This window comes from Erithacus rubecula, assembly GCF_903797595.1.
Source record: "Erithacus rubecula genome assembly, chromosome: 8".
Taxonomy (NCBI): domain Eukaryota; kingdom Metazoa; phylum Chordata; class Aves; order Passeriformes; family Muscicapidae; genus Erithacus; species Erithacus rubecula.
Window position 1 is genome coordinate 33,631,087 of NC_136659.1, and position 16,765 is coordinate 33,647,851.

Consider the following 16,765-nt stretch of genomic DNA (forward strand, 5'->3'; position numbering starts at 1 on the left):
TAAGGTTAGCTGACATGACAGCAAAACTCTAAAATAACTAGTTTTCAGAACTATTCCTCTTTTAAAAACCATGATCACCACCTTGAAGTGACACCTTTAAAAAAGTGAAGACTTGAATGCAATATCTCAGAGTTTGCTACTCACACCTCCTTGCTCTTGGCAACACCATGATGCTCCATAGTTAGAATTTCAGAGTGGCCTTCAAAAGTAATCCCAGAGGATAAGAAGAACTGTTAAAGGGTCAGCTTATTCACCATGGGGATGGCAAAGTGTTTTGAGGACTACAGGAAAGCCTCTTTTCTAATCACAGATAACAATACCTCTTTTCCAAGGAAATGTGTAGCACTCAAAAAAGGAAGGAAACAAGGAAGGAAAAAAGGAAGGAAAAAAAGGCTGGAAGCAGTTTTGGTGAGAAAGATTTTTCTGAGCAGATATGACAAATGCAACCACTTTTAGGTATGTGATAATCACTAAATAACTCATTTAACACAGTTAAATGAATCTGGGACTAATGTCCAAGAGCTTTTTCCAACAGATTTTGCCATTTTCCTATGATTTTATCCACTGAACCTTCTATAACTCTCCTCTCTTGGATCTTATCCCTGTATCTACACCTAATCTCTTTCTGAGACTCTTTTTTGGTCTCCCTCCTCCTTCCCCTCACCATTTCCTCTCTTGCAGTGTTGTTCTCCTGAAATACAGGAGTGATGTTGCTTGTTTGTGGCCTTGCTCACTCCTGCCCTCATCAAATACTGCATCAAGCTTTATTTTAATTCTACATAATAAGAAGCAAGTAGACACTAACTTTATCTCTTTATTGACCTGCAGATTATCCCCACAGGAAGTGGTCAGAGCAGCTGGAATCCATGTTATTTACCAACTTAAACTCAAAAGCTCTTCAGACAGAGAAATGCTCAGATGTTAAGATATTACCAGTATTTGAAGTACCCATATTTATTGATCTGTTCAGTGTTTGAAACTATTTTACCCTTTAAACCTCTTCCCTCCTCTAGAAAATGAATTAATATATGACTTAAAAAAAAAAATCATTAGTGTCTAGCTTTTAATAAATCTGATCTTCATTTCCAGCCTAAAATTCACCTCTGTTGGCCAGTGGTGCTAGTCTCCATTTACTTGGTGGTGTCCCATGGGGTCCTGTGAGATACCATTCCCATTGGCCTTCCCACCAAAGTTTCCTATCTCTCATGTTCAATTCTAACCTTGGTCAATATCTTGGAGTGCTTTTCCCTCTCCTGTTCCTCATAGTCCACAGGATAATATTTGTCCACCCTACCACCACATTTTATCTTCAACTTCCTTGTCAAATGTGATTTCAACCTTATATCTCCTATTTCTTTTCCTGACTTCTGACCTGTTCCTCAGCAGTCAGAATATCTTTCCTGAAAGTTCTGTGGCTTCCAGCATATTGCAATTAATGGAAAAGGGGCAGATGGAGGATATCTCCATGAGGATCAGCCTCATATTTCTGCATATAGGAGTGAAAGAAAAATTGTAGCTCTAAAAACTTCAGTCCTACTGGGAAAAAAACCCCAAATATTATAAGCACTGCAGATAAGTGTAAAATTTATAAAAAAGAAAAGGAAAAAAAAGAGAGTGTTGACCATGGGAAACTTTCAGTCACCAAATTAGGTGAACAGCATATTAAAACCATGAGTTGGCCAATTGTTCCCATTCTCAGGCATTCCAGGGAGATTACAGCCTTGGAACAGCTATGCTTGCCTGGATTATATGGAGGCTGTAATGGAACCCATTTTTGTACCGAGCAGCAAGCAGCACAGAAGTGGAGAAGGTCTCCACAATTCAAGAGCCTTTTTGTGTCACTTGCACTTCTGCCACCTCCCCTTGTGCTCCAGATACCATGGTGACACGCTGCTGCCATGATGAGGAGGGTGAGTGGTGTCCAGGAGCCACTGGGATAATGGCCTTGGACAACAGATGGTTATAATATTACATTACACCCTTGGCACCAGGGCTTACTGACTAGGCTGGTGTAATCCCACACAGTGTTTTGGAGCTTTCTTGGGTCTCCCATTCTCTGTTCATGGTCTGCAGAAGCAAAGTGCTGCTCTCATGGCTGTCAGGAAATGGGATGGGTTTAGCAAAAACATGGTAGAACTCCCCACTCCCAAAGTCAATCTCATGCAGTGTAATAGCCATTGTATTTAGAATCATATTTGAAAATGTATGGAAAATTAAAGGAAAGCTGCAATATAGTATTTTTGACCTCCCAACCCTTCTCCTTTTCTTTAATAAAACAGAACTTCTTGTATAAATACCACAAGTCCAGAAAATCCTTTACATTAAGAAGTTGTTATAACACCAGGTAAAATAATTTATGGCAAATTACTCTCAAGGCTCAGCTTTCCCAATATTATCCTGCAATTTCATAGACATATATATCTTCTGTACATTGTGCAGGCCTTCAGAATCTGACATTGTTCTCAGAAATATAAATGGGATATAAACATAAGCATTTTTACTGTAATATATACATTTGCCATTGCCTAACAATAAAGAAAAATAGGTAAAAAATGAAGGCTGGTAACAATGTCCAGAGACTCCAATGCAGAATATCACTGAAAGGAGCTAATTCAAGTGATATTGCTGGAACCATTCTAGGAACTTACTGTAGGTTCAAGGGAAAAAAAAAAAAATTAATGGAGTTAAATATATTTCTGTATGGTGTCAGAGAATAACACAGTTACATTTTTTTGCTTTCAGATGCTATTTGAGCATCTTAACACAGTCCTTAATTGTGGTGTTTAAGTGCCTTTGTTACTCCATTGTGTGCTAAATAATGTCATTGCAATTGTTATGCTTACACACCAAGTTTTGCCAAAATCCCCCACTCACTGCTTCTTCATTAAATAACAACAAACCGTGAGGGTTAGTTCTGCATCAGCACTTCAATTTCCTCATGAAAAATTGGCCTTCTTTTTTCTTGGCTTGTGAGCACCCCAAACCAATATCACTCATGCCTTGTTATACAACAAAGGGAAATAGCGGCGCCTGCAACAGCAATCTGGCTGTGCCTGCCCGTGCTCCATGCCATCTTGAGTTGAGCAGCCCAGGCAGAGTGCTGCTCCTCCATCCCCTCTGCACAGACAGGTCTCAATCTCCCAAATTGATTGTAAAGGGGATGATATCCAAATTTATTGGTGTGGTGGGTGCAGAGAAGTCTACGCGATGCAGAGAGATGTGGGAACGAGCATTACATTCCTTTTGGATCCACTTTTTTCTTGTGAAGATGGCAAAAAGAAAGGGAAAATGGCAAGCACTGAACATGCATTGTGTGCAACTTGCTGCTCCCCAAAGGAAGGTCTGATCATTCAGTGATTAGAGCTGGCACCTGTCTGTCTTGGGAAAATCAGTAGGACCCAGTTTGTACCTCCACATCTTGCTAAGCAGATCTGTTTGTACACTAATAAGGAAATAGATAAGTCACTGAAATCAAGCCTACAATAATTTAATGTGTTTACAGTTCAGCAATTAAAGGCATGCTTCATTTAAAGCACTTAGTCACTTGACTAGAGTGTCCATCCAAAAAGTCCTAACCTTACTTGAAATTTTCTATCATCAGATAAGAAGTAATTGGTCAAAACAGCTCCACGGACTTCAGCAGCACTGTTCACACACCCACATAAGCACAGATACTTTACTAGCTCTGGACCAAACCCAAAGCCTGTATTTCAGCTTTACTGTGAGGCACCACCCGGACTCTGAGAGGTGTTAATGCCATGTGTTCCTTTAAAGTTGGGACCTGTGAGACCAGAGTGATACCTGAGAAGTGCCAAAAGCCCTCAACTCCTCACTGAGCAAATCACTCCACCAGATCACTCTCAATCAACGTGGACCTGCACCAAGGATGTCAAAAGAACAAGATGTCACCAGCTTCAAAGGAGGCGGGATTGGGCCAAAAACCAATTATTTTTTGTTTGGGCTGTTACCCAACAAAAAGCAGAGGGAGATTTTCAGTTGAATTCCCTACGTGGAGTTGGTGACAAACACCTTTCACACATTCCTTTTTCTGGCAGGATTGAGGGAAGGTGTCTCAGTGGCTCACATGCTAATCTTCTATTGCTGAAACTATAGATCAGATGGCGGTTTGGTAATTTTTAGCATAGCTCTTGTTTAGCTCAACACAGACACAGAAAATGAAGCACTCATTTGCTGACTAGAAAATCACAGTTGAGGTCGATTGATGAAGCAGTGCAAAGAAGCCTGTTCTGTCCCCAGCTTGTGGATAAACAATACCAACCACCACCCTTCACTAGTTATATATTCAACTCTTGAATATTTAAAAATCCAGCTAAGCTACTATATGGCTTACCAGTGTTTTTGTAGGGAAAGTGTCAGATTATTTTACATTTAGCTACACTCAAAGCAGCTGCCCTGTGTTTCTAACACAGAAAAAACCAAATCATTACAGGGGAAAAAAAAAAAAGGCGAAAGAAATCCAGGCAATACCACGTTAAATGATGAACCTCGGAAGTGGATTTTCCATTACTCTGTAAAACCTTAGGAGGCCATGAGTTAACTGAAGCAAGCAGAACAAAAAAAACAACAAACCAACAACGAAGCAAGGAAGGTACCATAGCTACTTTCTTGAAAACAAAACCAATCTTTTCATTCCTGCCATTTGTTAGAATTCTTCCTCCAGGCAAGCTGGACAGCTGCACTAGTAGGTTTTTTAGTCATGGGTTGTAAGCCCCACCTGGCTAGATTTGTTTAGCAGACAGCTGGCAGAATGAAATTAAAAGAACAGGGACATACAAACTGCTTCCAAAACAAAAAGCTGAAAGAATACTTTTTGGATGCTTTCACTGAGTTTATTTGGTATGTGTTTGGGGGAGATTCTTCCCTTGATTTTTTACTGTCCCCCATCTTTCTGCATCCAAAAGTGCTAAAAAAAAGCCAAAGTGAGACTGCAGGCTGCACTAAACAGATCAAAAAGGAAGGGAAATGCCCCATCTCAGCCTATTTATTTTGTAGATGTGCACACATATATGAATATACACACCCTTTCTTCCTCTCTCTCTCAATTATGGTTTACAATTCCCCAAGACTGACATTGGTTTTAAATTAACTTCTCGTTTTATTCCTTTTTATTTTATTCCTCTTTTTTTTTTTTTTTTTTTTTTTTTTTTTTTTTTTTTTGGCAACTTTCTTCCTCTGTTTTCTAAAGCCAATAAGATAGATTTTCTTCATCTGGAATGTTCTTTCTAGCTTAAAGATAAGAAGGAGTTTAAAATTGTGGGAATGGCATCCCTTCTGCATCTGTTTCTCTCACAAACCTATCAAATATCTAATTTTTGGCATTACTGCTGGCTCCAACAGGGGATGACATAAACCAGCTTTGTGGTTACATGTTTCACTTTTAATCTCATGAAAATGAAAATCAGTGCTGAAATGTCCCTTTACATGTGACAATGTGGGACTCTTTTCCAAAAACCAAAGGAAAGGGGCGTTACCCTGGTTAAGCTTAATATACAGCATATGTATAAATTTGCTTTTAGTTTGGGTTTAGCTCAATGCTAGCAGAGGCATGTCGGGATTTTTTTTTTTTTTTTATTATTATTATTTTGTTTTACTGCAGAGATTTTAAACACTTTTGAAAGTATCACTGCACAAAGGAAGATGCACAATAAAAGCAAGATAGTAATCAGCAGATGAGCAGGCTGTTATGTGACAACAAATCTTCTGCAAGTAATATCATTTTCCACACAGCTCTATGGTCACATTCCCATAACATGTTTCTGTAGTTAGTGTGAAGGGAATCTGGTTTTTGCATGAGTTCTTTATTAAGAGCTAATGTAGTAATACTGGATGTACGACGACAAACTAAGATGGCTTGGATGCTGTCTTGATTGGAGAAACTTTATGAAAACAAACTCCAAATGTTTAAAAATAAAAATCTGCCTTGAAAGGGAACATGTGAGAAAAAGAACATTTAAGCTTACGGTATGACCGGTACCTATGAAACCCAGATGATCTGAGGTTAAAAGAAGCCTGAAACACAAGCCTACTCCTATTTTCTGTGGAAAAGTAACAAATATTAGCTAAAGGAAGGCCCTGAAACCAATCTAAGCCGTTCCACAGCACAGCACTCGCCCTCCTGAGCAGCAGCCTTTCTTGGCTGCCCTCCATCTCTGCCTCTGCATCTCCACGGAGCGCAGACTCCACGGAGCCTGGTGGGATACGTGCCTGAGAGAGCCCTCACCAAAAACATCAATATCAGATGCCTCAAACAGGAGGAAAAGGCCTGCAGGGCTCAATCCTCTGGGCTCAGGGAGACACAGCAAGCTTCCCCAGGGGCAGAAGGTGGGGCCTGTCTGCGCTTCCATCATGCACAAAATCCATCTCTCAGCCAGCAGGACAGCTGGGAAGTGGCATTTGGAGGGGGTAATATTGGCTACTCAAGGTGTCTTCCTGCTCAACCAGGTCTTTGCAACAGCTCTCTGCTCCACTTAATGGGTATTTTGATAAATAAGTACCCAGGTAGGGCAAGGACGAGGAATAATGGGTTCAAACTGAAAGAGGGGAGGTTTGGGTTTGATTTGCAAATTAAATTTTCTCTGTGAGGGTGGTAATGCCCTGGCATAGGGTGCCCAGAGAAGCTGGGGCTGCCCCTGGATCTCTGGAAGTGCCCAAGACCAGGCTGGATGTGGCTTGGGATAGTGGAAGGTGTCCTGCCCATGACAATGAGATTGGAATGACATTTAAAGTCTTTTCCAACCCAAACCATTCTATGATTCCATGAGCTACTGAAAACTCTTTGCTTAGAAAATACCTAAGCCTGAATCTTTTGAGCTTCTTCTGTTGATTTCTTGAAGGCAAAGCTTATGAGATTGTCCCACATATTCCTCCCAGGCTCCAGCTGAAAGAAGAAGTCACACTAATTTTTTGTCTCATTTCTTTGGTTAGCTCTCTAAGAGTTCACCCTGCTTTAGATGAACTCAGCCAACATGTCTAGTTAAGAAAATTGGTTCTTGTTTACTCCTTTCAAAGAAGACAATCATGATGATTTTTAATAAGCTCACTCCCCATTGCTAGAAAATCTCCCTCTTTTGGCTGCATGAGCTTTGAATTATATAAGACAGAAATAAGTCTCATTTAAGGAAATCAATGAAGAAGAAATTCTGCAAGTTTAAAGCTCTTTCCTAAACCTAGGCCAAGCATCCATGTTTCCTCCTGTGCACCTCACCTCAACAAACATTTCCTGTATTATGAGGCTTGCCTGTAAATTGGTCTCTGCATTTTAGCTGGACAACTAATGACAGCAAAACAACTGAAAGTGTTTCATATTTATGTTGGAAGATTAACATAACTCATTTCAACTCTGTTGAATGGACACATTTTACTCAGGAGAGAAATATTTTTGAAAAACCCAACAAAACCCACAAATGCAAAGGGAAAAGGGACATCAACTCTTAAAAATATTTCCTGGTATTACCATTCATATGGCATAAACAAACAGGCAGAGTGCATACATATGGGCCCCAGTCCTGCAATTTGGATGACAAGGGAGATCCTTTTGCCTAGGCAGTGCAAAACTAATTTCACCACACTGGCACATAATGCAATGTGATTGCTCCCTCAGTTTTATATTACAAGGTCACTGGAGCAAAAATTTTTGTGGTTTGTAAAGTACCAAGCACTCCAAGAAAACTTATTATATAATGATGTTATATTTAGTATAAATAAACCCATACCTACTATATAACATGGAGGAAAATATTTTGTCTGACGTAGAGAATCTGCAAAAACGTAAAGGACAGTCTGCAGAAAAACAGATTTTGATTGAGAAATTCTGCTCATTTCTTATATCCAAATTTGACTTTTGTTCCCTGAGAACTCACAAACATTTGGAAACTTTAAACTGAACTATTTCCATACATGGATTAGTTTTTTTTTTCCTGTGCATCAAAGACCTGAGGGAAGAATCCAACCTTTAACAACTCTGACAAACAGAATGTTACAATGTGGCTAAACCATGCAATATTGCAACTCTATTAATATTAAACCGTTAATCACTTCAATAAGCAAGAGACCTTGTCATTCCTTGGATTTTCCAATGAACAGCATCACCCAGACCTCTGCAAAGATGTTTGGTTCAGTCTTTCCCAACACAGAACTGGCTTGAAATTTAAAAAAAATAAAATATATAAAATATCAAAGTTCCTTCTACTTCTGTTCTGAGCAGATCTACTCAACATTACACAAAATAAGCTCTTTTTATTAAAATACTTCCAAAACAATTACAGAAATTCTGTCAACATGTTTATTTACCAAAACACAAGCCTATAAAAATGATGGGTGTTTCCATGGTCGCCTCAATAACAAAAGCTGATGTTTTCCTTTTAAAAAGCTATGCAGCAACAGCAAACACTGCTTTAAATCCTACTTTTTCCACTCCAAGCAGAGAGTTTTATCCAGCAATAACAACTGGACTCTCTTCCTTCAGCACCTGTATTTTCTGAGGAGCCAGTAAAAAAAAGATCAGTTCAGCATCATGTATGAGGTTTAACGGAATCTCAACCCCCAGTGTTTGTGCCTTTGGAACCAAAACATTTTCTTTTTAATTTTTTCTCATATGCTTAATACCAGCCCAATTATATCCCCCAATGCTTTATTGGGCATATAGAGCACCAGGCAGCAAAGAACATGACATATTATGATCCAGACTTTAGGGCTGCCCATTCATAATTACAGAAGTACCTGGAAACTTTATCTGGCTTCTCTTTTTCAACTTCATTTTACCCCAAATAAATTCATTTTGAAATACTTTTCCATGTCACTGCTTAGAAACTTCATTTTTTCAGTAAAAATTGTTTAAAATGGTGACAATATTCATAAAAACTAATGAGACATGAGATGTAAATAGTCAAAATTAATATTATCAAAAAATAACAAATTATGTCAATCTTTATGTGGAAAAGCAAAGGCTGCCCTGAAATCATTGTGACTGAACTGCTCAAGTTCTAAATGGGCACACACATGTTGAACTGTGCCCTCCATCATCTCCATCCCACAATTTTACCTGAACCCTGCTTTGTGTGATGAAATCCTGCTTCATATCACAACCAGGAGACCCAGGTCAGGTGCTGGGATCCTCTCTCCCAAAAAATACTGTGCAAGGGGATGCTGAACTGGGTATTTACAGAATTTCTTCCCAAAGCAAAGCACAAAGCAGCTCTTTCAGGAGACCCATCCGTGAGCACAGTGTCCATTTGAAGGCATCACCCATATCAATGGAGTAATGAGAGTCAAATCCCATGTAATTTACACATTAAAAGGAGAGAGCAATGCATGAAAAAATCAGTTTGGCTAATGAAAAAATCAGTTTGTCTAATGAAATTAAAGTCCCTAATCAAATATTGGCAGGAAAGATATTTAGAAACTCTCCTAATGTCATCCAGTTAATTCCCCCCTATTCTAACTAGAAGGGAAAGCAGTTGACTTTTATTCCCTGCTGAACCTCCCGCCCTCAAATCACCAGAAAGACCCTGTTCTGAAGAGTGTAATTAAGGCAGATTAGGGCAGATTTAGCTGTCAGCTATACCAGTGCAGCACAGGTAATTCCTTTTCCTTCAGAGGTTGCATGACAGCTCCAGGTAGGTTACGTGCCTACTGCAGAGGTTTTCCTTGCACACACTCTTCTTTTGAAAATATTTTTTTCCTAACCTGATAAGTCTACCCATAGAAAAACAGATATTGAGAGACTGCCCAAGTACAGAGGAACCTGTGCTCCTGGGCTGCTGCCTCTACTAGGTTAATTTTCACTTTTGAGGTCCAGAAGATGTATAAGAAACTAGATATTTCAACTATTAATTCATAAGAACAGAAAAAAATTAAAGAAAACATCCAAAAAACCCATCACCAACAAAAATTATCCTGTAAAGCATTAAATTTCCCATCACCCTCCAGCCTCTACTCCTTTATGCCGTCTGCCTCTCATGGTTTTGTTCTTCTTCCCTTCCTACTTTCTGCCATTCTCCCTGTTAAAATCACCTTGGTGTTTCTTTATCCCTATCCCCATCCATCAACCTCTCCTTTGTGCTGTCCCTGACTGTCACTGTCCCACACCATGGACCTCTCACACCATCATCCCACCCTTCAAGAAGATTTGTATGAATATTACAACAAGAGGGAGAGAAAGAGGCCACACAAAAGAATAAATAAAGAATTACCATTGAATCTCATAGCTGTCACCATTTTTCTGGGCTTTATTTAGACTGCAGTTTTGATGATGGCCTTTTATTGGGTTTTTTTTGTGGTAACACTTTAAGTATCTTATTATGAATTCATTTAGTATCGATTGCAGAGGCTCTGATCATAAAGAATCCATTGGCAAACTATGAATGACATATGCATTCATATTAAAAACTTGTTTTAATTCAAGATTAATATGAGAATATTTTTTTCGTTTGTTATTTCACTATCTTAATACAACTCATAGTTTGGATGCTCAGTTTTGGGACTTTTACCAGAGTTTTTACACTTTTTAAAAGACGAATTAGAAGTGCTTTTTATTTCTTTCAGCTTTTGGGATTATGCTTTAAAAAAAACCTTCCCAGAGTGCCTAATGTTCCCAGAACTCATACATATATTGCACTAACTAGACTAAGCAAGTTTTCACACCTATTTGATGATGCTGCAACAAGCCAAGAAATTTAAAGCTTGCATTTCTCCCTGGCCCAAGAAAAAGACTTGTGCCTTGAGTGAGAGCTGGAAAACACAGAAGGGGATTACCTGCAACTTGAAACCCTCTCTAGATATGTCAAAATACGCTCAGAGCAAATTGAAGCTTGACTAAAAGCAGGTATGTGCTTTGGATGCCATGTCTCATTGCATCTGTTACAGGCAACGTGTCAGCCACGTCTCCATCCGGCTGCTCCTGACTGTGATGCAACATGACACAGTTTGATAACAAAAGGATGTAATACACCATAATGACTCCAGGCAGGCAATTGTAACGTGATGGGATGTGCTGCCATGTAGTAGCAGGTGACATACCTCTTCAATCAGTCATGGACTAACTGGCAAAGCCTCCAGTTCAGGTTCATTTTGGAAAAAGTCCTAAAGTCTTGATGATTATTTTCATCTGAATGTTTCAATATTGCTTCCTGCTGCGCTCACTCTGGCTTCCCTTTGCTCTGGCTGATTTTCCAGGTAGCAGCTGAAGCTATACCAAAAAATAACCAACCCAAAACCCAATAAAGACCTTTTTTCCAGGCTAGGCACAAGCAGATCCACTTTGCTAGGGACTATGCATGCATCCAACCTTAAAAATTAACAAAGAGGATGTTGTGAAGGCAAGAGGCAATTCTTTATTTGTGCTATGGAAAGCAATAATGGAGATTTACAGTTCTTCAATAGAGCAAAGGATTTCCCAGAATGCTGGCTAACTAAACCACTCTGTACTGCATTGATGTGCCAGCTCACTGAAAACACCAGTTTATTAATAAATAGCTTGACTGGAGAGTCAGAAAGGCACAGTCTCTACAAAAAAAACAGGGAAGTGTAGGGGGAAGAAAAATAAAAAGCACACTTACTGTATGGGACTGAAGAAATGTGATCAGGAGATTAACTTTAGGAATGGGCAGAGAAGCTGAAGTGCCTGAGGGGAACACGGAAGAGCACAGGGAGATCTATGGGAGGTCTGTGCCTGCAAAACGTTTCCCCTCCTGTTTCTGATTTGTGTAGCTAGAACCATCCCACCATTTAATTAATTTCTTTTGTAAAGAATGTCACACATGTAGAAATCTACTCCTTAGAAACCCCAAGACATGTAAAATGCCAGACCCAGGTTGTGTTGCAAGCAGTGTTGACAGAAAGTGAGCTCAGGGCCACGGGTAGGGGTGAACTTTGCTTGTACCTTTGTGAGCCTGGCTGCTCCCAAGCACCCAGAGCATCCTGTGGGCATCACACCTCACACCCAGACACACACTGGAGAGGCTTCTCCTGTACAGAAATCAGGAGATTTGGGGGTAAAGCCACCCTCCCTTGCAGCCTGCTACCATTTTGCCAAAGGACTTTCATTTGCTTCTGTCTCAGCTGCTGGTACTTAGCTCCCATTTCTCAGTGGGACTCTGAGCTAAGTGAGAGGAATATCAGGGGAAAACATCCCCTACATCTTCCCTTTCAACTTCAGGCAGTGTGGGGAGGGCTATCAATCTGTAGCAGATGTGCTGAGACCACAGTGATCTCTTTCTCATGATTACAGTTGGTTATACCTGGGGATGCTCAATTTAATTCAGGCAGAAATGTGCAAAGGAGAGTGGTGCTAAAGTAGAATAAGTGGTGCTAAAGGCTTTGTTCTGTGCACGGTAATGCAGTGCTTTATTTCACTAGACCTGGCTCACACATAAAGAAAAGAGGCACAGTTTGATACATGCCTTCTCCAATGAGCACTGCTAAGTAAGTGTGTTTGTTCTCAGTGTTGTTGTCATAAATATCATGAAATTTCTTATTTGAAGTTGGGAACTAATGATTCTTTCTCCTTAATGTGCCACAGTGACTCTGCACCCTATTGTTTTCCACCATTTGAGAATGCCCAAGGATGTCATTGTAACTTCATGTATCAATATTAAACCTTCACAAACAGCAGACTAAATGAGCAGTTATCTTTGTTCCTGAAAATAGTGTACTTTCTTTAATTTTTTTTAAACTTCATTTATCAGTAACTAGGTGTAGTCAATTGCTCTCCAGTATTGATCACAATATCTATAGCAGTCACAGAGTACCTTTGCTCAAGGTCACTGTAAGGTCGAGTTATGATCAATATGAATTGACTGTCTGCAAATAAATTTAAGTAGCTGACATAACTGAAAGGAGTAACTATTTAAAGTTAAGGTGGACCATGGGTTCCTGGTTTAGAAAAGCTCAGAGACCATACAAACATGGCAATGGCACAAGTCATCTGAACATGCACCAGTTCAACTGATTTTCCTGCAACTGGAGGTGCATAACTATGGATATAATCCTGAACATGCTTATTCTTGGGAATTAAAAAGAAAAAACACAGTCTTCATTCTTAGTCTGCAATGAACTGACTCAGTTGGGATCAGACTCACTGCCTTGAAAATAAAAAAGTTCATATTAAAACAATATATGCAGGGTCTCTATTGCTATGCTCCTAGTTCCCATAGGCTTTATGTATTCCATCCGTAGAGAATCCAAAGAAGGGCAAATTTTTTCAACATCAATATCCACACTTTGTCCTTCAATACATATTTAGTCATCCATATCTATGGACAACCATATTAAAATACTTTTACTGTTGCTGCAACCAACAATCTAAAACTTTTATTTTTTGTGGTGGTAGTTAATCAGTAGGTTTGCATAGTCCTTGTTGGTGTTTTGGAGAAGATCTACCTGAGGATTTTAGAACCTCTCAGACAAAAAAAAAGCCAAATCAAACCAACAAAAACCCCCCAAAACCACTGAGTAGAATGAATGTATTAAACCTCAATGGGCTCTCACAATATTATACAAGGGAGAGATGTCCCAGGTGAGACAGGTTCTGGCAGAAGACGTGTGATCAGGTCGCTGGCCACTGGATGTCACTGCTGCCTACCCAAAGGTAGCCCACAAAACACTTGTGTGACTGCAAAAATTGTGGCTGTAGGAAACAGTTTTGCTGGAACCATTCCACATAGTTAGGCAATTTCTAATTTCAGAAAAATAGGCTCATAAAGCTCAAGAAGGCAATACCCAACTTCAAGAGTAATTAGTTTCATTTGTTTGCTGCAGCTTGAGCTGAATGAGAAACACTAATAAAGAGTAAGTTTGGGGGTCGTGAGCAGTTACAGAAAGTTGCAACCATTGTGTTTTTACAAAGGATATCTTCAACAGAGTTACTGCTTTCCAATCTCCCATAAAAAGAACAAAGCCAAACACTCACCTTGGAAAATTTTCCTATTCCTATCAGCAGGAAGAGCATATTTGTTTAGTTTGCCTAAAGGAGGTACCACCACTGGTACCTGACCATTGCAACCAACTACTCACTTGAGTGAAAAATAATCTGCCCAACACCAAGGAAGGATCTGGCTTACATCTGAAAAAAAACTGAACCGAAATTATTTTCTATATTTAGACTGTAGAGTCTACATTATTATTGTTGTTATTAATTGAAGCCATTCATCTGGGTTCATCACGTTAGTGGAGCAGCTCTACGGGTGGGATTTATGTGACCAAATGCAGATGTCTATCTTGCAGACATCTGAGCTGGGCTCTTCTCACACTCATGCTAGAAAAGGAGATGCCATTAATGTGGGATTAACCTCATCCTAAACTAGATATAAAACCAGCCCAGATGAAATGCATTTTGAAGGATCTATTTCTCCCTGTTGGTTTAAAGGAAGGCCAAATGAGCTCTGATGTAGACTTCTGAAGACAGGTGAACTCATTCTCACTCCCTCCAACTGAGCTAAAAGAAAGCTGCTAAGGAAAAGAAAAATAGGATGTTCCAGGTGTTCAGAGGAGGAGGATCAGAGCTCTGTGATAATTCATGCCTCCTGGAGGATGCCTTGAGCATTCCCATGGAATGCTCTAGAAGAGGGAGCTCAGACCACAGGGATATCAATAGTGTGAGGCTTCCCAAGAGAGCTGAGCCCTCATAGACTGCTCCTGCTAGAGCTCTAACTCTGTTCCTAGTCCCAGCTGTGTGCTTCCAACCCTCCTTGCTGGGTTGCTTTTCTCAGAGCTGTTCATGCTGAACCAGACCACCAAGGGGTTGGACACGGACCAGACCTCATGCAGGAGAGAGCATGGGAATGCACAGGCAAAGCAGGCAGGGCAGCAGGACCAACTTTTCCTGGCAGTTGTGAGCCACCAGACCAGATCAGCCATCTCACAAGCCTACAGGGATGCAGAGCAGGCACCATGCTGGGGAGAGAGACCACCCAAGCTGGGCAGGATCTCTCTCAGGATTCCCAGTATGCCAATACTTCATCAAACCCCACTCCAAGACTTCAGATGTATCATAAATTTGAGTCACAGCTGCACTTCAGGATTCACTGACACCTCAAGCTGGATTTTATGGTTGATGAAAGTGATGCTGTGCTAGAAGTCACATAAGATAACCCAAATCCTTCCCTATCCTTGCAAAAATTGTTTCCCTCCACAGAGGGAAATTCTGTGTGCACAGCCCTACACAATTTCCATGCAGTCTCTCCTTTCTTTGTCCATCTCTCCATTTGACCCCATATTAACAGGAGCTTTTCCAGCCTGTCTTGAGGCACACATTAAATGATGCTCAGCCAGTTTTTGAAGCCCCAAATCCACATGCTCCAGCTCAGATGCCATAACCACAGGAATCACATGGACAACATCCATACCTTCGGCCTCACCTCTTCACAGTGAACAACAAAACATCTGAACTAAACTCCACAAAGGAAGTACAGGTGAAAGACCTCTGTCAAGTCACTTTGTAAAGCATTGCCAACCTGGCCTTCTGGGACAAGTCATGTTTAACTGAGATATTGGAGGGCTTTCCTAATAAAAAGATACATCACCCATTAGCTCATATATATAACCCAAATGACATGCTCACAAGTGCAGCAGTCTTGGGGCCCAAACCATTCAAGAAGCAATTACAAAATCAATAACACATGCTGCAGTGATTACATTTGATTAGAGACAGCATGGAAAAAAATAAGAGCAATATTCACCCACACCCCATCCTTAAAACAATAATTCTTTATTGTGATGGTTCTGGTATATAAGAAAGTTTCCTCTTTATAGAAAAGGAAATCAGGCTGCTGTATTACTAACAATGCACACAAATCAAGATTTTGAACACTAAAGTTAGGGAAAGAGTGAAGCTATAGCCATATAAAATGAGATACCCATATAAAATGAGGCCTCCTCCTTCATTGCTGGGCCAAAGCCCACATCCCTCGACATTTCGGATTCAGGAACACATGTTATGGTTTGGACCCATCCCTCAACACCAATTTATCTGTTTATAATACATGCACCCACCAAAAAACATTAGATTTTAAATCATCCATTGATGACTGACTGCTTTTGCAAATATTCTTACTTGAAGTTGACAAACGGCTTAACTTAATAAATGCAACTCAACAGACGAAGGCTTACTCCAAGGGAAAATTATAATAAAGTCACCAGTATGTTTGGGATTTGTCAGGGCCTACACAGGCCAACACAGTAAAGCAAGGAAATGGGAGACAGAGAAATGGGAGTGATCTGAATGGAAATCTCTTGGCGAGGCATCTCGTGCCAGAATCTGCTCCCAACCAGCACAGCCCCACGTGTGGTCTCCTCATCAGCACTCCTGATGCCTTGCAGCACAAATCACCCTTCCACTTGATCTTTTGGGGACCTACATGCTCATTTCCATGCACAGCTGGAATTTTGGTCCTGAAGAGCAAGCCAAGTTCCCATCTTCTGCCGTTTCTCATGGATGTGCAAGTATAATCGACACCACGCTCAAAAACTCCATGTGACTGCAACATCAAGATGAGTTAGGGCTTTCTGAGCTAGAGAAAACAAATAAAACACACTCAAAATGAATATATAATGGCTCAAGGTAACAGAGGCACCACAGGAGGCTGAGAAAAGAGCCAAGTGCTCCACTGCATGGAAAGGGCTGGTCGGCTCCAGAAGGTGCTGACCCCAAGTCTGAGCCAGCAGGCTCCTGGTCTGACCCACAGGGCTGGGCTGGGATGGTGTAGCCATGGTATGAGGGAGGGAAAATGAAAAAAATTTGCTTTCCCAG

At 40.4% G+C, this 16,765-nt stretch overlaps 1 protein-coding gene and 1 long non-coding RNA gene across 10 annotated transcripts in view; one reads left to right on the plus strand and one right to left on the minus strand.

Moving 5' to 3' along the window:
• GTDC1 (glycosyltransferase like domain containing 1) overlaps nt 1-16,765 on the minus strand; it is a 281,241-nt gene that overhangs the window by 65,941 nt on the left and 198,535 nt on the right. The window lies entirely within an intron of this gene.
• LOC306804710 lies at nt 11,254-12,630 on the plus strand. The gene is made up of 3 exons (XR_013774974.1): nt 11,254-11,336; nt 12,376-12,441; nt 12,539-12,630. It is a non-coding gene; the product is annotated as an uncharacterized lncRNA (long non-coding RNA).